General features: G+C 41.0%; 1 long non-coding RNA gene across 1 annotated transcript; it reads left to right on the top strand.

The window, feature by feature from the left end:
• Positions 1–265: 265 nt before the first annotated feature.
• Positions 266–25,408, top strand: LOC127196849 (uncharacterized). Its single transcript, XR_007831558.1, has 4 exons — positions 266–340; positions 6,514–6,599; positions 16,680–16,778; positions 25,339–25,408. It is a non-coding gene; the product is annotated as an uncharacterized LOC127196849 (long non-coding RNA).

The following is a 25,408-nucleotide window of genomic DNA, read 5'->3' as shown; positions in this document are numbered from 1 at the left end:
GCACCAAGGTAAAACAGTATGCACAAGGACTCACAGCTAGTGGGAGACAATCCAGAGCATTTCCTACATGTCTGATCCCACAACGGCATCAGGAACTACCACCAAATGGAAAAAAAAACTATCACCATTTTTTGTTTCTCTTTTCAACTAGAAATTCATGACAGAAATAATGAGCACATCAACAATCTGATACACAAGAAAGAAACAGATATGCAGTCGGGAAGAAGTTTGGTGGATGAAAGTAGCACACACACCAAATATTCTCTTCTTGGGTGAATTCAGTTTGCCACGACTGCAGCCATCAAGAGTTGAAACCACCACGAGCATTTCTGAGTAACCGGTGAGTCATCTGCCCACATTTCCCAGCACATTATAAATAGATAAACACCATTAAAGTCGCCTATGGGCCATTTATGATCAGAGCCTGGAACCAGGAAGTACCTGACTTTTGGATAATTAGATTGAAACGAAACAGTTTTTAGCCAGGAGGAAGCATTGTTTTTCATTTCTTTCTAACAGGTCTTTGATTCCACCAGAGCCCTCCTGTCCCCAAATGCTTTGTTCTCTTTATTTGGTACCTCACTACTTTGGTGCTGATCCTCATATTGCATTGCTCTGGAATACTCAATTTCTTATAATGAGAGAAATCAAGTCCTAGCTCAATATTTTATAAATATGTCCAGTTATTAAGCAACAGATCCCTCTTGTGTCTCCTAGAAAGGTGTTGAATTGATTTCAATACCATTTGTACAAATTAGTGGCTTGTGAGCTCCTAAGCTTATTTCTTGATATCTTTCCCTTTATCCTAATGCTTAATGCATGAGCTGCCCAGCTTCCCGATGTTTCCATTGTGTGGAACACAGTTTTACTGAAACAGTAGCTGTGCAAATCACAATGGTGCTCCCAAAACGTAAAAACTCAGAAGGCCAATATAGTAACTATGTGGAAAGTAAATGGACACTCTTACTATACTCACTAGGGACTATGATAGTCTCTACTATCTACAGATATCGAGGGATATTTAGGTTGGAAAAAAAACAGGAGGATTTATTGCTCTTAGATTGCCATCTTCCATGCATGAGGGTGGATTTTATGTTCACATGCTATCTTGCTCCCAAAGTTAACTTATTTACAATCCAAGCATAGTTTCTCTGATTACCTTGGGAAAAATATCTGCAGATGTTGTGCTGAAACAGCTTCAGACCCAAGGCTCTACTTTTTAGCACAAAAACCGTTTATCCTCTCAGAATGACATTATATTACCTATAACCGTTCCTAGTGACATATTTGGATTATACAAGGCGTATTTTCTGAAATGTCCCTAAGGTTTTATCTTAGAAAAATAGAGTTCCCAAGTCAAAGACACAGGGAAATGTGGGACAATATGTTTATTTACTCCAAGGCTTCTCAAGGACGTTAGCATGTAGATGTAAAAGTTTAATACGAAAGCTTCTGCCAAAAATAATGATCAAAATCTCCACTTAATTTTTTTTTTTTTTTTTTTTTTTTTTTGCATTTGGGAATTCTGATGAATTTTATTTTGAGGTATCTGTATGGCTTTGGCAGTACAATCAGAGTACATAAGCATGTGTAAAATCATATCCCATTTTTTAGAAGCTAAAGCCATATATCATTATTTTTAATATTTTATTAATTTATTCATACTACATCTCAATTGTTATCCCATCCCTTGTATCCTCCCATTCCTCCCTCCCTCCCGCTTTCCCCCTACTCCCCTCCCCTATGTCTGTGACTGAGGGGGACCTCCTCCCCTGTATATGTTTATAGGTTATCAAGTCTCTTCTTGGTGACCTGTTACCCTTCCTCTGAGTGCCACCAGGCCTCCCCATCAAGGGGAGGTGGTCAAAAATGGGGCACAGAGTTCATCTGAAAGTCAGACCCCACCCCACTTAATTTTTATTAGGTGATACTCTAGTTTGCTTTCTCCTGCTCTGATAGTACCATGACCAAAAGAGATGTGGAGGCAGAAAGGATTTAGTTATTCTTACACTTTGCCATCCATCAATCAAGGGAAGCCAAGGCAGGAACTCAAGGCAAAGACCCAGAGGCAGGAATTGAAGCAGAGACCATAGAGGAAGTGGCTTGCTCTGTTCCTTTTATTACACCAATGAGGTTTATCTGTCTAGGAATGAGACTTTCCACAGGGGACAGACCATCTTACATCAGTTATCATTAAGAAAATGCCTTACAGATGTGGGAGGTGATAAAAGGATAATCTAATCTTCAAAATTCTTCAGGTGAGATTTCCATTTTCTCAAGTGAATCTATATTTGTGTCAATTTGACAACTAAAGCTAACTGTGACAAATGAAGAACATTTTCTTCCTATGGCTGACCTAAATATGTTAATTCAAATCATGTATCATTGGCAATATTTGACTGTTATACCACTAAAACCGTCAGCATTATATATCTTTGGAGCTCAGCACTAGAGCTTAGCTTTGAGAGTTACTAAGGGATATACATGCTACCTGGACTCCTGACTGCAGTCCTTCCTCATCTTCATCCTGACCTTTAAGTGAGATGTACTCCACATATATTATTTCTATTTCTCTGTTCCTTTAAAGAATCCTGACTAATGCAACCCGAGTAGTCAATGTATAGAGTGGTGCTTTTTCAGGATGCTTATAAAGCAAATGGCAATGTTGGGAAAGTTCATATGACAAGGAATTTATGGAGAGTGGCTCTCAAACACCAGTCAGAAACACAAAGAGGTCCTCAAAGAACCCAGGCCCATCAACACCTGCATCAGCTTAGAAGTGGATCTTTCCCTGTAGTCTTGAATTAAGGAAACAGCTCTGTTGATTTCTCAATGTCTATCCTTGGGGCTCTCAAGCAGAAGGCTCACCTTAACTGTGACAGAGAAAGAGAAAAAGAATGTGTTGCTTAAACCCATGGTGCATAACATGCAATTTTTATTGCAAATATCTCTTTGGTATTTTAACTTAGATTTTCTTTGGATACATTGTCAAGAATGATGTACACTTGTCATGTTTTTAGTTACTTGAGAAACTTTCCAAGTTTGCAGTCCCACCACCAGTCTCTGTGAGCCCATGTAAGCCTTGCTTAGTTGATTTGTTGGACAATGTTCTCCTGCTGTTCTCCACCCCCTTGGAATCTTACAGTCTTTCCTCCCCATCTTTCATGGGGTTTTCCAATCTCCAAGAAGTGGTACCCAATAGAGATCTCCAATTAATACTCTCTCTCCATGTACATAATGTGTGGCTGTGGGTTTCGATACCTGTTTCCATTTGCTGCTAGAGGAAGCCTCTCAGATGATGACTAGACAAGGCACCAATCTATGAGGATAGCAGAATATCATTGGGAATCATTTCATTGATTGTTTTTCCTTTTTCTTTTTGCAAATTGGTTCTACCCTAGTTACCAAGGCTTTCCGGTCTCTGGTTTTGGGCCATCCAGGCAGTATAGGGTATGGGCTCCCTCTCATAGGTTGGGCCTCAAGTTAAACCAAACACTGCTTGGCCACTCCCACATGTTCTGCATCACCATTGCCCCAGCATATCATTTAGACAGGACAGATTGTAGGTGGAGGGTTCTGTGGCTTGGTTGGTGTCCAGGTTGCACTTTCTGGAGCCTGCAGCATAGTTTCTCATGCCAGAGAGATGAGAATGTATGTGTAAGGCTCCATGCAGGCACCAGCTTGACTTCTTTATATTCAACGAGTTGAATAAAAGTTGTTCTTAGCAATGGAGTCCCAAAGGTTCACAGGGAGACCTTCTGTTCTAGTATCAGCCTGAGTTGTTTAGAGATTTCCATGGGACCTCCATGGACAACAAGTCAACTGAACGTAATTGAGTCCTACCACGGGAAGACATGCCTGGCTAAAAAGATGGCCAGTTCAGACTGTGTATCTTCTATTGCTAAGAATCCTTATTGCAGTCACCCTCATAGATTCCACTAGATTTCTATGCCACCCTCCAAACTCCCCCCCCCCCCAATTCCAGCTGTCTCTCCCTGCACTATATCCCTCCATCCTCCTCATCAGATTCTGATTGTTCCTGCTCTGAACCCTACCAGCACCCAGTATACCTGCAGGATCTATTGAGTTTCCCTTCCCAGAGAGATCCATGCTTCCCCTGATATATACCTCCTTTTTATCTAATCTCTCTGGGATATGGATTGTAGCTTGTGATCATTTACTTAATGACTAATGTCTACTTGTAAGTGAATACATAACACATTGGTTTTTCTGTGTCTGAGTTACCTTACTAAGTATGACTTTTTTTCTAGTTGTATCCATTTGCCTGAAATTTTCTTGGCATATTTTTAACTGCTGAGTAATATTCCATTGTATAAATGTACCACATTTTTTTTATCCATTCTTCAATTGAGGAACATCAATGTTGTTTCCAGTTTCTGACTATTATGAATAAAGGTGCTATAAATATCACTGAGCAAATGTTCTTGTGATAGGATGGATTGTCTTTTGGGTATACGGCCAAGATAGCTGAGTCTTGAGGTAGATAAATTTTCAATTTTCTGAGGAACTCCCATATTGACTTTCACAGTGGCTATACAAGTTTTCATTCCCACCACCAATAAAGGAGTGTTTCCTCTGATTCACCTCCTCACCAGCATGGGCTCTCACTTGTGCTATTATTATGTAACAAAATTAAAATAATATATTCTGGCTGGCTAGACATGGTGATGAACATCATTAACCCCAGAACTCTGGAGGCAGAGGAAGGTGGATCTCTGAATTTCAGGCCAGCTTTATCTACAGAGCATGAACTGCCAGGGCTATACAGAGAAACCTGTCTCAAAAAAACCATATATATGTATTTTCTGTCCCTCATGATCTAAGGCTTCTGGAGTTAAGGTCTCTATTGTTCAATAAAATATCACTATCCACATATACCTATGATAATTGGGGAAACAATATTTTTTTAGTATTTTAATATTTTTATTTATTTTGTGAGGGTCTTTATTTAATCTTATTTTATTTTATAATTTATTCAGAATACATTCCAATTGTTATACCCTCACTTGTATTTTCCTATTGCTTTCTTTTTCTTTCTTCCTATTCCCCTCCTCTAGACCTCTGACAGAAGAAAACCTCCTCCCCAATCATATGATTGCAAACTAAAATTTTACTATAATTTTAAAAATATATTTATACTTTCTTCCTTTCCAGTGTTCATCCAGTTGAGAGTGTGGTGTATGGGTGGTAACAGTCAGTCCTACTCTTGCTGGTCATCTGTCACATGATGTCAGACGTTTAGTTTACCAAGTAATAACAAAATCTACAATAGAAGATTAAAGCTATAAATATAAAGGATTCTTTCTCTGTCTCAGTCTCTCTTGGTGTATATGTATGCACCAAGGATTAACAGAACTTAAAACAATAGAAAAATTAAAAATATAAAGAGTTCTCTCCTTGCCTATCTCTGTCTCTGTGGGGGAAGGGGTGGACATGCACATACTTGCCTGTACATGTATGCTGGTCAGAGACTGATATCAGGTATCTTTGCTTTCCACCTTAGCCTGTGAGAGACCCTCATTGATCTTGGGGTTGTGTAATTGACTGGTCTATCTGATCATGAAGCCCTAGGGAGCCCTAGTGAATCCCTAGTGGCTTCCAGCATGTAAGCCTGTTCCCATGTCTGCCTTGTATGTGGGTGCCATAGATCTACATTCAAACCCTCATGCACTACTCTCGGATCTCTCTCCCTAATTGCAAAAGACTTTGATTTTAATATGCATTTCCTAAAGAACAACAGTAAAGATTGTATTTCCAAGATGAGAAGTTGGGGATTGGTTACCTTCCTATTTCATGGATGGCTTGCATGCAATACTCTAAACTGTATTTCAGGAGATCCACCCTGAATGTTTCCCAACACTATGGTTTGTGCCACTTGTAAGTGCCCTACATTGACACTGAGGAATCTGAACAAGCAGACAGCTCAATCACCTATTTGGGTTCTCAGAAAATGTCAGTCTGCTCTTCACCACTTGTCTTAGGAGCTCCATTGCTGTGATTAAAGCATCATGACCAATAGCTTGGGAGAAAACGAGTTATCTCAGTTTCTAGTCCCACATCATAGTCCATGAATGATGAAGTCAGGACAGGACTCAAGCATGGCAGGAATCTGTAGGTAGGAACCGAAGTAGAAGCCGTGGAGTAATGTAGCTTCCTGCTTTCTTAATCTGCTTTCTCATAGCACTCAGGATCGCTTACCAGGAGCTGTACCACTCACGGTGAGCTTGGCCCTCCCTGATAAATCACCAGGCAAGAAAACACACCCCAAGTTTGCCCACAGACCAGTCTACTGGGGGAGGAGGCACTTTCTCAGTTGAGGTTCCATCTTCTCATATGATTCCAACTTGTGTCAAGTTGACATAAAACTAGCCAGCACATCACTGATAGAGACTCTTTCTCCTGTGACTTACTCTCTATTTGGTAAAAGCACTCATTAAAAAGTGGTTGAACTGATTGAATCAATTCTTCCTTTCTCTGTTCATCTTCCTACAGTTAGGCCGTTAAACAGTAAATTAATCAGAACGACCCAAACTGATGACAAGAAAAGAGAAATAAATTACTCAGATAAATGGAGAGAGGTGAGTGGGTCTGTCTGCATGACCTAAATTACTTCCCCAGTTACCATTTTATGTAGCATATGTTAGAGCGGCCTTAATTGAACAAACTTTCTGTTGCCACGGTATGAGAAGCACACCCGTCTTTTATCTTGTGAGGGTGCACTGGGAAGGTCACAGTCTTTGAGAGTTCTACCGTAAGGAAATCTGTTATTGTTGTCAGATTCGTGTATTAATTGGACAATTTCTCCTAGCCTTGATTACAAACCCCCGCTATGCCCTGAATAGATTTGTCTTAGAAACTACCTTGACAAGGTTTACAAATCAATTTTGCTCTCAGACTTTGGGCTTTTGTTTGGAAAGGGGTTTTCATGTCTCGCTCATTTTGTTCCTTCCTGGCACCAATCCCGGGCAGCATCTCGAGAACAATGCTACACCTAATTTGCTCTTGCAAATGAGAGCGATTAAAATAACTCAGCAGGAATGATGAAGGCTCTGGAATGATTTATAGGCCCAGAGTGAAGCCTAATAGCTTTGTTTACCCCTCTGTCATCCCAAGTGCCAGTGGCCATGGCTTGCCAGAGATGATCACTTCCTGCCTGTTTGAACCCTTTACTGAGCTTCAGAGCTGCTGGTCTGATCCTCAGTGCTGCTGGAATAGGCATAGGTTATTGTGGGGCCAGGAAAGCCCTGCAACTGGGGGGACTGGTCCAGAGCAAGAGTGAGGCCAAGACATGTCCAACCCCCCCCACCCAATCTCATCCTGAGACTGCTTCCTCCTTTCCTGTATGTCCCTGTGCATGTATCCTTGCAACCTCCATCTCTGCCACTCTTGAGGCAGTCAGTAGCCTGGTGCCAGGTTAAGAAGTTAAACTTCCTTTCTGCTTACAAAGTCTTGTTCAGCAAGCATGTCAAATTCTTCTTCATGCAAATAAGGCATTTGAAAAAGGATTTTCGTGTTTTGTTCACTTTGTTCCTTCCTGGCACCAGGGCCAATGATGTACACGCACCCATAAGCACCTACTCACACCCCAAGGTTTAAATGCTCAGATTTCCCCGCAATAAAGATAGCTGGATGATTTCTCTCATCTGGCTGTTTCTTATGCACTCACACTGACCAAGATCTTGCCTACCCCATCTCCTGGCTACTCTTCATTCTAGCCAGTGTGCAATGGTACCTGGATACCCTGTGGTAAAAGCAGACCTGGGATGGCAGACCATTTTTACCCACACCATTTATGTAGGTAAATAGTGGAGGTTTGCTCTTGAGCTGGTGGTAGGGTTTGGAAGGAGCTGTGTATACATTCATGTGTGTGTGTGTGTGTGTGTGTGTGTGTGTGTGTGTGTGCCAAGAGAAGCATCATATAATATAAGGAGGTGTTTGCACAGATGGGACCTAATATTTTGATCATTCTGGATTCCTATTTATTCTTAGTCACCCAACTTTGCCTTATTTAAACCTGATGTTAAACTGATGTCCAAAGAAAGGCATACAACCAAGAAGACAGACTTGAATTATCCTAGAAAAACAATTTAAATGTCATCCCTCCCCTTCCCCACTCCACAGATCTTCACTTCTGATCAAGAACAATAGGAATAAATCTGCAGCAGGATTTTGATGAATTGTCAGTGACTGTTATAGATGACAACGGGTTATGGATTGGCTCTGTCTATCTCTTACTCTCTTTTTTTCAGAGATGCCCTCAAATGGGTTTGTGAAAGGTCTGTGGATCAAAATGGAAGAATTGGGCTTACCCTCTGAAATGTCTCCGAGTCACTGAGCCATAAATTATTGTGGCTTTCCCTTTGTGTTTTCTAAATTGTAAAAATACATGGAAAGGATAAATCAAGATTTTTCTGTGTGTGTATGTATAATATATGTACATGAGTGTTCGTGTATGTATGTATGCATGCATGTATTTGGATGAGTGTTCGTGTGTGTGTGTGTGTGTGTGTGTGTGTGTGTGTGTGAGCGCGTGTGCGCATGCGCGTGCATGTATGTGGAAATCCACAGTGGGCATCAAGTATCCTCCTCAGTCATTCTCTACTATGTATTTGAGGCAGTTTCTCTTGAATCCTAGTTCACAAATTCCATCAACTCCAGCTGGGCAGTTTGTTAAAGTGTCTGCTGTCTCTCAAGTACTGAGATTACAGGTGGCTCCCACAAGTGTTTGCCTTTTATGTGGATTCTGGGGGTTTGAACTTTGGTCTTTGGTCTTCACACTTTCAGAGCAAGTACTTTATTCACTGAGCTATTTTCCCAGATCCCCATCAGGGTTTTAATAAAATAATTATCTGTAATAAGGCTTTCATGGTTAACTTGGGAATAAATAGGACTCTCATTTTCATAATGGAGGTATTTCATTTTTCCTTTACTTAGCATTTGATTAGTGGCTTACCTGCCTTATTAGCAATTTAGCAACTTAATGCTCAAGAGTTCTCTTCAGTGAAGAAACTAAGGTCTAGAATGACTGAGAGGCCCGGTAGTGGGTTTCTCCCTCTGCTCCATGCTTTGCATTCAGCTCTAGATAAAATTGCCTTTATAATATAAAAAGTGGTAGAATCAGTGGCAGTGCATTGCTGTGTTATGGCTTGCTAAGGAAGGACAGTGACTCACATGCTGTAAGAATTAGACTGATAATTAATAAATGACATTCTTTAGGTAAAGGGGGAAAGTTCATGCACCATGGAACTCTATTATGATACAAATGCCTGTCTTTTCTATGCTAACCAGTAATGAAAAGCATATCTCCCAGGAAGGAGGCATCTAGTCTTCAGTTCCAGCCCAGTGTTTAATGAAGATGAGTCTGATGCTCTCTCATCTCCATGTGCTTGAATATTCACTGGATTCCACAACGACTGTGTTCAAGTAGTTTTAGCTAATAACATGTTTGTTTGTAAATTCCCAGAGGTCTCTGGGTGCTTCTTAACAGGGGATACTTCTCAGTTCCTCTGTCATTTGTATGTAATTAGGTATTTTGCTCAGATGCTCCACTGTGCTTTCTAACCATGAGTCCTTGCTGACAGGTTCAACTGCATAAACTCAAGAGGTAAGCAGGAGTTGGTGCTGTGCAGACAGCTGCCCAGCAGGTAAAGAGGGATCCAAACCCTGCTTGCTTTTGCCAGCCTGAGCTCCCTTCTTTATCCACTTGGGAGGATATCCTCGTCTTACTGGACAATCTTACCCTGTCTGCTTGAACCTAACTTTCCCAAAAAGTGCTGTTGCATTCCTGCTAGACCTTAGCTTGGATGCCAAATCAAATTTCCTTAAGAGGAGTTTTATGTTTCAATTGCTACGATGAAACAATGTGACAAAGGTTCAGAGGGATTGATTCACGGTGGTGGAGGAAGGGCATGGCAACAAGTGGGCAAGTGGCAGGCACGGTGGCAGGAGCAGGGACCTGAGGGCTGGCCTCTTGAACATCAGACAATGCAACTGGGAATGGAGTGAGTCTTTTAACTCTCAAAACCCACCTTCAGTGACGCATTTCCTTCAACAAGGTTACACCTCCTAATCCTGCCAAATGACACCACCAAATGGGACCTAAGGGAGCCTAAGGGGCACATTTTTATTTCAATTACCATAAGAAGAGAACTTAGTTTTCGGTTCATGGTTTCAGAGGTTTTACTCGTTGCTCACATGGTCTACTGCTTTTATATGTGTCATTTTAATAATAGAGGTATTTCATTTTCATTTTCCATAGCAGTTAATTAGTAGCTTACCTGCCTCACTAGCAATTTGTCGACTTAATGTTGGCAGCTATCATGATAATGATGGCATTTAGTGCAGAAGTTTCTGATAGCATTGGGAAGTGAAAATAGACATGTGGCCAACATCCTACTATCCCTTTTGAGATATTTTCTTTCCCCATAACCAAACATAGTTGTAATAGACATCATCTCCTGAAGTGCCTACCTCCTCCCAAGGGCAGTAAGGGCTTGGACCATCACCTGTACTACATTATCTTTGGAAAGCACTTAAGACTCAGACTGTCTTTAAATATGAAAAATAAGATATAAAATATGTGCCACACAGCAGATATGATATGAAGAAGTTTATTATATGAGCATGGGGGGGAGGAGAAGGGGGACTCAGAGACACAGAGAGATAGAGATAGCAAGAGAGGAAGAGAAGAACAAGAGAGGGAGAGAGACAAGGTGGGTTTGACCTTTTATAATCCTGGGTAGGGCCACTCCTAGTGACAGCTAGGTAATGATGTCATAGGTTGCTGGGCAGACTGGGGTTATTGGTTGCTAGGCAGACCTGGGCAGTGTGCTAATAGCTGTAGCCTATAATCCCTTAGTACCAAGATGCTGGAACCACTCCAGACTTAACCCATCTGTTGACGTGGGAGCCACCGCTGTTGCAGGGCAGGGGACCTGTTTTTAAGCCTTCGTGTTAAGCAAGAGGGTGGGAATGGCTGGGACAGTGGTCTTGCTCTATTCTTTATGTGCAGCTGACAGACACTCTCTGAATCTCTTGTCCTCATACTCTTTAGTGCCCTCTTTGTATCTTTACAGCTGCTCTTTTCCATCCCATTCAGTGGTTTTGTTACTTCTCTTTACCCCATGCAGGTTTAACCTTTGTTATTCCCTTTTCAGTCATTCCATGATATGCCTGAGATTCTTCTCTGGTGTCAGGAATATGGCTGTGACCAAAAACAGCCAGAACTGGCAGGGAATTTGTATTCAGGAGGAGTTGGTGGGACACAGGCCAGGAATAAAAGAGTAAAACATATCATTTTTTAAAAATGAAAGCTGCTCTACAGTACAGCTTGAGATCTGGGATGGAGGTTCCTCTGGAAGATCATTTATTGTACAGGGTTGTTTTAGCTATTCTGGGTTTCTTGTTTTTCCATATAAAGTTGAGAATTGAATATTAGCCCAATATAGAGGTCATCTGAAAGACTCGGGGGTGGGGGGCAGGGTATGATGAACGGCCAGGACTTTCAGCTAGACCCTGGGAATAACATTGAGAGTGCTATGGAAGAGGAGGGGGATGGAAAGACAAGGAGGGTCCAGGAGCCCCACAGGGAGACCATTAAGGCTGGCAAATGTGGATGAGGAGGCTGCAAAAACTGTTGTACCAACCAAGGACAATGCATGCATAGAACTAAGACCCTCCGTTCAGATCTAGCCAATGGACAGCTCACTCTAATGGTGTGGGAGGGGAAAGGAACATGAACTGCCTCTGACTTGAACTCTGGAGCCAGTGATTTGATCACTTCACCTTGGCAGGGAGACCCTGCGAGCACACAGAGGAGGGGGGATGCAGGCTATCAGGATGCAGGCTATCAGGTATGGGAAGACCCCCCCCCCATCAGAGGTCTAGGGGCGGGAAATAGGGCAGGAGAGGAAGAGATGGTGGGAACAGGAAGAGTAAGGGGATAACAATAGGGATATAATGTGGGTAAATTAAAATAAAAATTTAATTTAAAAATGACAGCTGTTATGAGGAAAGGAATGCAGGAAGGACAAGGAAGCATAGAGGGATGGGACTGCTCTTTTAAACATGGTAATCTGGGAAATGTTTCTGAATAATAGATATCTCTCTCTGTCTCTGTCTCTCTGTCTCTCTTTCTCTCTCTGTGTGTGTGTGCATGTATGCATGTGTGTATGTGTATACTTGTATAGGCATATGTATGTGTGTGCGTGTGTGTGTAGGTACATGCACATGCATGCTAGATGTCAAAATCAGCAATCTTCCTCGCTTGCTTTCCTCTTCAGTTTTTAAGACAGGTGTCTTTCATTTGGGACTTGGAGCTTAATGAATGTAGTGCCCCTGTGTAGTAAGCAAGCACCAGGGATCCTCCGTTTCTGTTTCCCCAGCACTGGGATTTCAGGGACACAACACGGAACCTGTTTTTTATTTTTTTTTAAGGTACTAGAAATTGAACTCGAGGTCTCCATGATGGCCCAGCACACACTTTACTCATTAAGCCATGTTCCCAGTTTCTACAACAGAGATCTTGAAATAAATATCAGAGAGATCCAGCAGGGAAGCAAGACAGATTACCAATGCAACTGCCCAGGAGGAGCATGGTTAAAGTGCCACTTCTAGAGTGAGCATGGGGAGAGTGATGCCATATCCCATAAAGCTTTGCCACCTATGTAACATTTTAAGGCCTTGGTGTGGAGCCCTAAGTCTCCACATCTGCGTTTCTCAATCACACATGAGAATGCTTTAACCTGTCCTCACTGAGGGTCCTGGTCAGGCTAGTGCACTTCTCTCTCTGCCTAAAAACCCCTCCTCTTTTCTGAAGTTGCTTCCAAAACTCAAACATAATGCCATACCATTCTATACCCCAAGACCTGATCTTTCCATTCCAGCCAAACCCAGTCCCTTCCTCAGCAATGACTCTGATTTTGGAGTAGAAATTTATGCCTCTCCAAGCACTGTGGAGCTTGAGATCATAAAAAGCAAATGTGGTGTTCTTACTGTTTAATTTTTTAGCTCAGGGATTTAATATAACAAATTACCCTCTGTCTCATTTACAGCAGCTAACATTCACCAACTTTCTCTTGAACAGAAGGGTAAGGTAAAATACTACTTTGGGGAGAAGCAAGAAGTGAAATTAGTTCCTGGGGTGCAATTATTAACAGCCAATCTAAGGCAATCACGTAGCCAGAGGCAAGTCAAACCGCAGCACTCAGAAAATCAGTTTATCAATAAATGCAGCCTGTGTTCTTTACCAGCCTTGCCAGTGTAATAAGAAAACATTTTTGGGTTCTCTCAAGGTTAAGAGGGAACTTGGAAAAATCTCTTCTGATCCCATCTATTTAGGGACTCACATCATAAAACAAAGGGTTGATAACACAAAGCTATCATTAGCTCTTAAGGAGTGTCAGAAGGTCTCATTTAATCATTTAGTGCTATTAAGTAGAAATTAGGTTTCCATGGAAGCAGTGACTTTGGATTTGCAGGATTCTGGTCTTCGTTTGCTCATCATTTTCCTCTACAGGAAACAGAAAAGAACCATATGTTTTTTGTTATTTCTAAAGCTGTGGACCCAGGAAATAATAGTCTCTTTAGCCCAGTTTCCTCAGGGGTACAGGGAAGGGCCGTATACTCACTGGCTGTGGGAGTGTGAAATGAAATAATACAAATTCATTACTCTGAGTCACCGCTGGTGTTGATGAGGGATCTGGAATTTTGAATCCTGTTGCTCTGGGTTTTCCTACAGTATCGTGGGTGGGATCAAATGATCTGGATAGCTGAAATTACGTAGGAGGAAGCAGTGTATCATAGTTTGCTTCTGTTGCTGTGATAAAATACTGATCAAAACCAACTTGGACAAGGAAGGCTTTGTTTTAGCTTACAGTCCACCAACTAGGGAAGCCAGGCAGGAGAAACTGTAGTGGAGCTCATGAAGGAATGCTACTTACTGGTTTGCTTAACCTAGCTTGCTTAGCTATCTTCCTTATCCTGCCCAGCTCTACCTACCTAGGGATGCTACCACCCACAGCACCAATAGCATCTTCTAATAGCACCAAAATAGAGACAAAACCTTTAACAAAATAACCTTCAGAGAGCATCCCAGAAGCATACTGCAGTAATCCTCTTTCCAAGCGCAGCTTATTATAGCCAGCAGCAAACCAGAACTCCATATGTACTTACTGCAATTACCCCAAATCTGAGCCTCAAGCTGTGCTTGCTCAACTGAGGTGACTTCATGAGAATTTAGTTGTGGCTCCCAAAACAAGGACCGCCAGGATGAGATGGGAGCCACTGCTGGTTCCCACCTCATCCTGCAGTCCTGGGAAAGGTGTCAAGTCAACAACAGGTACTGCAGGAGGCCGCCCCAGGGATCTTCTGCCTCTGTTGAGCTCCATGAGCATGAGTTCTCAAGCACGGTGAGGTAATTCCATGGAGATAATGTGAGCAAGGAAGCAGAGAAGCTAGAATTTTGTACATCCTAAGGAATACATAAAGCATTTATCCACGCTCCTTTTATGTAATTGAATTTTCATTTATGTGTCCTAGAATTTTCCATCTTCCTATTTCTTTCCATTTCTTTCTCTTCCTTTTCCATTCCCCCTCCCCTTTCCTTCCCTTTCCCATTCCTTTCTCTTTCTCATTCTTCCCCCTTGATGCATAATTTAATAAATATGTTCTTTGTGCCCGGTATTGTACTCACTATTGCCTGGCACAGCATCAATATTAATGACTAGTATTCTTCCTTATTTGAAATAGTTTCCACGAACTAGCTACACATGAAAACAGAGCAGGCGTTTCCAAGAGGAAATGTGTCAGACTTCAGGCTACACACCATCAAGGTAAAGCCATAGAATCCCTGAGCTAGGGAGGTTAAGCATAGGAATCTTGACCCTTCAGTCCATTTGAATTGACTCATTAACCGGCCATTACTTGTACATAATTTCACGACTAATTTTTTTCTTCAGCACCGCAGTTTGAACCTAGGATTTTATGTATGCTAGACCAATGTTCTACCACTGAGTTGTAGTCCTTGCCTCTGCTGTGTGCTTAAGTCTTTAATTCCTGGAGACAGTCTTTTAGAGATGAGCCTGAGCTCTCCTGTTAGCACAGGTTCTCCCTTTAAGACAAATACTGAATCACTGTGCTGTAACTCATGGTTTCTGATATCTTTGCATTTGAGCAGAGTTCTCATGCAGAGAGCTGGAAGCCCCCTCCTGCCCTAGATTCCTTTGTCTGGGTTTTGATTCTTCCCACCTCCTGTTCCCTCTCTCGTGCCTGCCTTCTAGCCATCCCAAGCCATCTCGAAGCTGAGGGAAATCTGCTGCTGGAATTTAACTGACTCATCTGCCTTTGTTGTTGTTACTCCTAAAGGTTCCTGGAGACACTGCTACTCTGTGGGAGAGATGAGTAAAAGGCTTATTCCGTTGGGTTCTTAAGTAGTTGTTTTATTAATTTTTTTGAAAATTCCATACAACACATTTTTTATAATATTTACCTGTCTTTTCCCAGGTCTTCCCCCACCTCCATACTTAACCAACTCCATTTCCTCCCTCTCTCTCTCCCTCTCCCCTTCTCCATCTCTCTCTTCCTTCCTACCCCCTTTACCCCCTCCCTCTCTCATTCTCTCCCTTTACCTCTCTTTCTCCTCTCTTCTGAGTCCAGTTTGTGCTGAGTGACTACTACTATATGGGGCCAACTCTGAAGTGTGGTTAGTGTACAAGGTGTTGCACCATAGAAGAAAACTGGTTCTCCTTCTCCAATCAGCAAGCAAATGCCTATAGTTGTTCACCTAGGAAAGGGTCTTCTTGACCACTTCCCTTCCTCCATACTGGATTTTGTCTGAGATCATGCAGCTCTTGTACATGCTGTCACAATTACTGAGTTAATATATATATTTGCAGCTCTGCACCTAGAGAACAGTTTCCTTGAAGTCATCCAACACCTCTGGCTTTTAGAATCTTTCCATCTCTTCTTCTGCATAGATCGCCAAGCTTTGAGGAGAGGGGTGTGATACAGACATTTCATTTAGGGCTGAACATTCCAATGTGTCTTATTTGTTATATGTTGAACAAATAGTAGTAACAGGTCTCTGTTCCATTTTATTTAGGTATGCCATCACATATAGTATGGGACCATGATGCCTTAAAGAATAGTATGCAATACCACCTAACACACCGATTTTACAAAAGGGAGGCTAAGGCCCTAAAGGATAAATTACTTCCTGAGATCAACTGATAGTTTCAAAGTTGGGAATTAAATCCATGGGATCTTAGCTGCCAGGTAGGTTTTCTTTATACAAAGACATGGTATCCTACCTGCCAGTGGTACTGGATTGTTGACTGACACATAGTTTCTCTTGAAATTTTTCTTGTAAGATACTCTTCAGTTATAGGAGTTTATCTTTTTCTTAGAAGCATAGGGTATGTAAGGAGGGTATGTAAGGAGCATCAGAGAAGAAGGTAACTTTTCAGATCATCCCTAATAACTTAGGCTCTAGAGAAAAACAGAAATTAAGGTGACTGGATCTTTTCTTATAGACCAGAAGTTTGTAAACTATAGCCCCATTACCCCAAACAGCCCCTGTCCTTTATAAACAAAGTTTTATTGATACATAAGGAGGCCTGTTCATTTATGTATCCATAACTGCTTCTGATCTACAATTGCAGAGATGACTAGTTGCCATGGAGATGTTATCACTTCAAGACCAAACATCTTTACTATGTGGTTCTGCAGGCAGTAGTTTTGCTGAGCTCTGACACAAAGAGGTGAGAATTCCAATTATGATTGTGATTACAGTCCTTGAATTTCTCTTAGTCCATCTGTGCAGCCTCTGCCTTTGACACTATCATGATTGCTTTGGGTAATGAGAATTTAATTACACCATTTAAATCAATGCACAGAGTGAAAAGGTTCTAGAAAGTTCAGGCCAGGTGAAAAGGATACACCCAGTACAATATAATTTATGCACATTATAACTCCAAAAATCAATACTATGCCTTACTTGTATACATGATCAATAAACATATTAAAATATACAAGAATGATAGTTACAAACATTTGGACCCTTGCTATTTATACTTGTATGTGTGAGAAGACAAAAATGATATAATGAAGAAAATACAATGGAATTTTAATATTGATAATATTTGACCTTTGTGTCCTTGAGAATCATATTATTTTCTTTATCTTGGTATGTTTTGTATGTTTTATAATTACAGATAAAAATCCAGATAAATCAGGCACGCAACTTCTTATTAAGCCAATTAATTTTTCTGAGTTTTAGGGGAAAATGTCTAATCAGGAAGTTTTCTATGATCTTTGGTAAGATTCTTATTCCTTTTCTTGAGGAACATGCCACATAGAGAGACATGGAGATCTCCTTAACAAGGCTGTACATGTGTGTGCATTGGATGTAGTACACTTAAATACACTCTGAACATACCTATGTAGGTGAGTGTTGTCGTCTGGATATGGGATTTCCTCCCTAAGCTCATGTGTTTGTAAATTTCATCCTCAGCTGATGTGACTGTTTTTGAAAGGTTGTGGTACCTTGTGGAGACTTGCTGGAAGAAGTGGAGTGGGTATGGAGTTTCAACAGCCCACTCCTACAGTCTGCTCTCTGTTCCCTAGCCGTGAATGCCATGCCATCAATGGCCATACTATTCGCCCTCCTGATGCTTTTTCTTTTGAATCTCCACAAACTCTGAGCCCAAAGAAACCCTTCCTCCCCTATTCTGTGTCTTATTATGTATTTGGTCCCCAAAACAAGAAAAGCAACAAGTACAGTGGTTAAATTTGACATGAAACTCCACTACTATTCCTTAAAAACTAGAAGAATTACTGTGAACAACTTTCTAAGGGAAAATGTTTTTCCTCCTATACATCTATGTTGGAGTTTGCCTGAGGCACATCTCTTCATTTCTCTTATTAATAAGCCCATACTATATTCTAGTATATTATTCAAGGACTCATGCTTTTCCTGTAGATACTTCTTATTCAGAACACATAAATCTGACTCCATAAAATGATCCAATAGCATTTTATGTAACTGGAAAAACATCCATGTTGCAGAACTAAGGCACTTTTATGTCATCATTAAAAGTTCTCAGAAACTCAACTTCTTAGATACAATGCCATTTTATCATAGTTGGACCGGCATTGTGTTGATGACAGGGCTGTTGGGTCCAAGCAATTACAAAATACAAAGCACTCAAAACTCGTGTTAACCATTCAGTATCCCCGTGGAGTTAAACCAGTTTAATGGCTTCCAATGAGTGAATCTGAGAAATCTTTATGACCTTGTAGTACCATGATTTCTTTACAGTGGTAGGTATGTGGTTTTGGTTCTAAAGAAATGTGGAACTATGATTGAAGACAAGTTATAAAATTCACAATTAAACTGGATAGAGAAGCTTTCTCTTTCTGTGTAAAATGAAGCCCTGAGGCTATAACTTGAAGGGGAACCTCCTCCTCAAATTAATTGAGAATGAGGCTGGATCTAGTCATGTGGTGGTTGCCTAGCAACTGAACCTCATTGCTGGAAAGAGGATGAGGGTACTTCAGCCACTGGGTACCACTTAAGGCACTGGGTTGCCTGAGGATGTTAAGAAAGGAAGTCTGTTCTTTTGGAAGTTTCTATTTAAAGATGCACAGGATTTACACCTAATGCTCCAGTAGCTTTTCTCTTTTAAGCCAGAATGAACAGGAAAGTTCACCTCAATTGTCTGCTCTTCAATGCAGCTTTCTCTGACTGTCGCCAAAGACTCCAGATTCAAGGCCATTTATATTATCCCTGCATCCCCTTCATCCTGCATTTCACTGCTATGTATGGGTTTAAGTGTTCTATGCTTATTGCTTGCTCATTTCTGTATTTCCCTCAATCTAATTTTGTAGATAGCCCATGCTTTTCTTTATATCACCAATACATATACCTATGACTTCATAAATGACCTAGAATTTGATGTATTGGTGAATGGCTACATAGATATATAGACAAAAATGTATAAGAAAGTTGAAAAGTCAACTAAGTTTCCAAGATCATGCTACCTGTAGTAGTGGCATGTTTGATAATTCTTTAGTATGTCTACATGTGATGAGATAACTGGGTCTTAGATAATTTGTTGAGAAGTACTTTGCAATCGGCCTATGCTAAACCATGTTCTGGGAGTTTGCTTCTATTTATTTGCCTTTCCCTATTTTCCTTGTTCTGCCCTCCAGGCTGCCTAGGCAATTGTGGCTGGTTCCTGAAGTGAGCTCAAATTATTATGCAATTGGCCGTGCTCTCCTATCCCTCAATAGCCATTCTTGCACGCTTCTTGCTGCTTATTGGACTTTGCCTGTAGCTTATTGCTCTGTTTATTATCACCCAGGTGCTTTCTATCCCATTTGATATTGGTGTGAAGTATTCTTTATCTTAGGTGGCACAGGAAAGTTTTCTTGGGAAAACTTATGGTTCCCAGAGGCTGTTAAAATGTTTATTTATGTCTGCAATAACCTTAGCTGTACTCTGGATAATCCTTAAAAAGGACATTATGCATAGGGCTATTTCCAGTAGTAGGGAGCTACAGAGGAAGCCCATTTGTCACAAGCAGGTCTTCACGTGAAAGATACTAGAGGGACTTGGTTGTGATTGTGTCACTTAAGGAGACTTTTAGGAAGGGGCATTTTACCAAGACATGCTTAAGAGGTTTTAAATAGATGAACACTACAAAGGGCTAATGACCATGTGCAACTTGGAAAGGAAAGGGTTTATTTCATGCTATAGCATACAGTCCATCATTAAGGGAAATTAAGACAGTAACTCAAGCAGGGACCTGGAGGTAGGAGCTACAGCAGGTACCATGGAAGAGCACTCCTCATTGGCCTGGTCCCTGTAAAAGACTCAGCTTATTTTTTTTTAATCAACTCAGGACCACCTTTGCAGGGTTACCAGTACCCACAGTTATTTGAGTCCTCTCACAGCTATAATTAGTCTCAAAATTGTCCCTGGGCCAGTCTGATGGAGGTGTTTTCTCAGTTGAGTTTTTCTCTTCCCTGATGACCTAAGCTCGTGACAATTTATGGAAAAGCCTGTTGGCTCTGGTTCCTTAACAATTAGACTTTATTAGCCTCTTCCTTACTACCCAACTATCCTAAATAGGAGGGAAAGGAGGTTAAGGAGAACAAGAATCTGGGGATCAGTTCCGCGGGTGAATCCCTTGGCGTGGCATGTTCGGCCTCGCTCGCAGATCCTCTACCAGAGGTAAGCTAGCCACACTGATCATGGTCCCACTCTAGCCTTCTCTCTCCCGCTGTTTCCCCAGCCCCCAAGCCCCCAGCCATCGGTGCTGGAACCATTCATCTGGGTCCCTCCTGCCATCTGTGCTTGGGGTATCAATGATGTCTCAATGAGGCCAAGCCCCCCAGGACTACTTTCACCTGGGTTCCAGTCACATTCCTTCCACGAAAGCCAACCAGGTAGATTTGAAGGAGTGTTTGCCAAAACCTAGAACAGATAGCTGAAGGAAGGTGTGCCTAAAATAAGCCTTATAGGCACCTCAAGAGAGGAATTGCAGGATCAGCATCTTTAAATCCCCCCTTTCTTTTCTGTGACCCATGGATTGTAGAATGAAACCTAGCTGGATATTCTCAGCATTGGCCAGACTCTTGATTGTTAGAAGTGCTAGGTAAGCTGGAAATGCCACTCAGTGCTAAGATAAGAACACTTGCTCTTCTTACAGAGGATACAAGTTCAATTCCTGCTACCCACATTATGAGAGCTCACAACTGCTTATAACTACAGTTCCAAGGTATATGACACTCTCTTCTGGCCTCGCTTAACACCTGTATATATGTGTCACATAAATAAAAGTTTTAAAAATTAAAAGTGTAGAACTGAAGGGTACTGCACTGGTTACCTGAAAAGAACTCACACATTTTTATCTCTTCTCTTCCTCCCCTCTCTCCCTCCTCTCTCCTCTCTCTCTCTCTTTCTCTCTCTCTCTCCCCACTCCCCTCCTCCCCCACATGCACACATGCACACACAAACACACACACTGTTCTTTGTTACTGTTATTCCGAATCTTTCATGGCTTGTTTACATATGAACTATATTCTCTTTTGTAAAGTTAAATAAACCCGCACTCCTTTTGTCTAAACAAGCACTCTACCAACTGAGCTACATCTCCAGTGGTAGGCTAGAAGACAGATCTTAATGTGAATCTGTTCCATAGTCCTTCTTTCAATTTCCATCTATGTTCACATGGTAGAGAATTTTACTGATCCAACTTGAGTTGCGCACTCATCCCTCCTCTAACAGGCATGATCAGTAGAACAACTTAGCCATATTACCCTTTGGGGCTTACCAATGAGCAGTGGGTACTGGTGAGCCCAGAAATTGTCTACAGAAGAGATGACTGATAATGAGTTGAACAGGAATCTTACAAAATTGTCTACCAGACACATGTTGTCTACTTGAGGTCTACCTCAATGAGACTTTTTTAGCTCTGTCTTTCACTACAATTAATCTATACCATTATTTCTTTAAGTATTTGTCATTTGAAACCCTGAGATGCTAAACTGAAGAAAAGGTTCATGTCTTATTCATCATTTCCAACCAGTACCTAACACAGTGAGCAGTGAAGTGATATAGACTTTTGGTAAAGCTACTGAATGAAGACCAGTCACAGTGGGGTTAGAAATTTTGTGCCAAGTTTACTTAGTCACTAGATACTTGTGATGAAGTCATCATTGAAGGATCATTGAAGGTTTTGCCAGACCTTGTATCCATTTATAATCATGCATAAGAAAAATGAAGGCAAATTTATATGTTCATGAAATACTGACTTTCATGGCTTGGGGTCCTGCATAGCATTGGAGTCAGACAGACCTGCTTTAGAATCAAATTGTTGTTTCTTGAATGACACTAGTGAGACACTTCCTTTTTTGTACCTCTCTAAAGGTAAGGATATTTCTACTTTGCAAAGTTTTGATGGAGATTGAGCTTAATGAAATTAACACTGTTTTCTGCTCTTGGTGGTGGCTCATATTGGTTGCCTGTTGATGTTAAGACTGGACTGGAGGCAATAGTGGGAAGAAAATGAGTTTTGGCTTTTTGTCCCCTTTGGTTGCCACCCACCCTGTCTCAGTCCTCCTTTCATTCTGTTTTCACAATTTGAACTATTAGATTGATTTCAATTCATCCTCTGAGCAATTACTTAAAAAATTCCTTACTATGCATAAGCAGTTTATAATCGCTGTAGGTTCATCTTATAATTTTCAAAAGAGATGCTCTAGCTTAAAATTAAAGATTAAATGGAAATAAAAGAGTGAGAATATGTATTGGCAAAGAGCAGATGTTTCCTCTATGGCTCCCTGCTGTGGACATTGCTGTTGATGCCACTGTACCTGTTGTCTTTAGTATTTCTCCTTTCTTCTTGAATTCTGTCTTCCTGAGAACAGAATGATCAATAGACGAGTCTTCTTTCTTGTCCTCTTGCAGTATCTGAAGTGATTAAACCCACCAGAGGGATGATCTATAAGAAATAAATATGCAGCTTCATTCCAGAGCCTGAGTCTTTAGGCATCTCTCCCTAGGGAACAGAGTGATGGATATTGACTTCCCTTTCATTCCTTTATGCTTTCCCTGCGCATGAAGCAGCAGTGAATTCTTCTGTTACTTGGCATTCATCCACTTGCTATTCTTTTGGAAACTTGCCTGATTCAGTTATAAGTTTTAAAATATGATTGGGGTCTCCATAAAACTTTATCTCTGAGTATGAGAATTGCAACGATGAAATCCATGGGAAGAATCCTGAATTCCAGAGGATTCAATTCAACTGCACATGACAAATGACAAGCTCAAATAGAAGTGGCATGATATAACATTCAGGATACTCAGTGAATGGCAGCTGAAGGTCCATATGGTAACTATGTATTTGCCAAAAGCATACGCTTATCCTGTCTTTATGCTCCTCCATCCTTTCTGAGACCTTCACCCCAATGCTTGACCCATAGTCTCAAACTGAACAAATGTGTTAGGCCCTTCCCTCCAAGCATACATAAGCAGCAAGTACAGCTGAGAGACACTCTTGAATATGCCAAGCTTCCTAGAAGAAGTCCAGGACCATTCAAGCCAACTAGAAGATACAGAGAGGCAGCCTAGCTGCCTGGAAGAGGCTTAGGCCAGTTGAGCTGCCCAAAAGAGAGCCCGTCCAACTTGTTTTACTGTTCTGCAATGTACTCTAGGTTTTTAGCTTCCATGAACCATCACCTATGCTAGAATGGACTTTTGTGATGCAGCCATCTTTGAGTCACTTCTGATTATGTAAAGAACCCATCACCTATACTCTTATAAGTAACCCATGTAAACTCATTGGTTCACCACATTGAACTTTGGTGATGACTTTTGTTTGTTGTTGATTCTCTATCTCAGACAAGTAGACGCATGCTCATGTCTCCTTCGTAATAACCTTACACAAGAGCAAGTATTAACATTCTTGGACTAAATAAGGCAGAGGCCAAACAACACAGAAGATAACACTTTTCCAACTCTTGATTGTAGGGTTCCTAAGTGTAAGATGTAAGCTTGGCTGTTGTCAGTGAAAAATTGGCCTTGGGATCCCTGGACAATGTTGACAATCTTTACATGAACAAGTTCCTTCAGACACTCATTTGCTGTCCTAAATACCTACCAGCAATAAAGTACCAGCCTCAGGGCCTGCCCCTTAGGGAACTGCTGGGAGAGGTGGGAATGTGGCCGCAGCCTCAAGGTTGCTAACAATCTGGACTTGATCTTATGCACTTTCTATTATAAGTGTTTCCTGCTAACACCCTGGACTCTAAATGGTTGATACTAAGTCTTTAGAGGGAGGTGAACACTAGTTATTTCTCCTTTAAAAGATTTTCATCCTTTCTAGTGACTATTTCCTGGCCAGTAACCCCTATGTCCTTGGATTCTACAATAACAATCTACATTTTAGGTGTGTACATGAGTATGGGTTTATGCATATGTGTTATGTGTGTGCACCATGTACACATGTGTGTTGAAGGCCGTGGCCAATGGATTATCTTCCTCAGTTGCTCTCCACCTTATGTTTTGGGGCAAGACCTCTCAATGACCAGGAGCTCATCTGTTCAGCTAGACCAGCTTGCCTGGAAGCCTCAGGAATCATGTTTATTCCTCCTTAGTGCTCAGACTATAGAGTTTGTGGCTGTATCTAGCTTTTTTTCATGGGTTCCAAGGATATAAACTCAGTCTGAATGCCTGCTATGCAAGCACTTTACCCATAGCCATCGCTCCAGTCCCCCTCATGTTTGTCTTACTCTCTTTCTCATTGTGCAACTGCTTGTGTCATTGTCTTCTCAGTATTCCCCACAAAGAACCACCTACATTTGCCCCATGTAGCCATTCCAGACCAATGTAGAGATTACCACCCTTGCAACCTTGACATGTATTTCCTATTTGTTCAGTCTCTTTTCTATCAGTGCCATCTCTATGATTTCTTCATAGATTTTGAATATCCTTTTGTAATTGTGCATATCACTCTGTTGCTAAAATTAGATTATACCCTGTAGAAAACATGCTGCTTTAGGGAAGTAGTCTGATCTTTTCCTTATAAGAGACATTTAAGACAAGTTGTTGGGTTTTTTTTTTTCAACTTCAGATGTTGAATTTAATCACTGAAAAATAATTCTCCCAATTGTCTTTTTACCTACGCATGGCTCTGGACTCTGCATGTCACTAGGAGGGATGGGATTACTGGTTAATCAAAGACATCTTCCAGTTTCACACTTTTTATCATTGAATTATCTTGTTCTGCCTGTAATCATCAGAAGAAACGAAAGCTCAGAAATTAAAAGTAGTCACTTTGAGTTATTTCCACACCATTTGGGGGAAAAGAGGACATTTATTATTCCTCAGAAAGTTTAGCAAAATGATGTTATTTTTATTTATCACCACAGGGTTCCAATCAGCATCTCGCCTAATTATTCTAATTGAATTATTCACATTACTCATGAGTTAATATTGTCTTACCCCATGTTTCTAGCTCATTAACTAATAACCAAAATCCAAGTAATTAAGGTATTTAGAAAATGAATCTCATGTCAATGCTGCTTTTCTTTGACTAGTTGAATAGAAAACACTTAGCCCTTGGCTCTTATCACCTTCCTTGTGGTGGACACCTAATCATGACACCTTCTAGTTTTCCATATTATGTGTCCTTTAATCTTATTGCTATTAGGTATGACAATTTGGACATGCAGAATTAGAGTATTAAAAGGGAAGGAGAAGGTCCATAGATTTCCCCTGTGCAGCCATGATTATCTGTTTGCGTGTCTTCTCAGAATTTCATACATGGAGACCAAGTATATTTTACATGCCCTGGACTTCAGCAGCATCTGTGCGACAGTAAAG

This window comes from Acomys russatus, chromosome 13 (assembly GCF_903995435.1).
Source record: "Acomys russatus chromosome 13, mAcoRus1.1, whole genome shotgun sequence".
Classification (NCBI taxonomy): domain Eukaryota; kingdom Metazoa; phylum Chordata; class Mammalia; order Rodentia; family Muridae; genus Acomys; species Acomys russatus.
The sequence above is the reverse complement of the archived record's forward strand: the minus strand, read 5'-3'. Positions and strand labels throughout refer to the sequence as shown.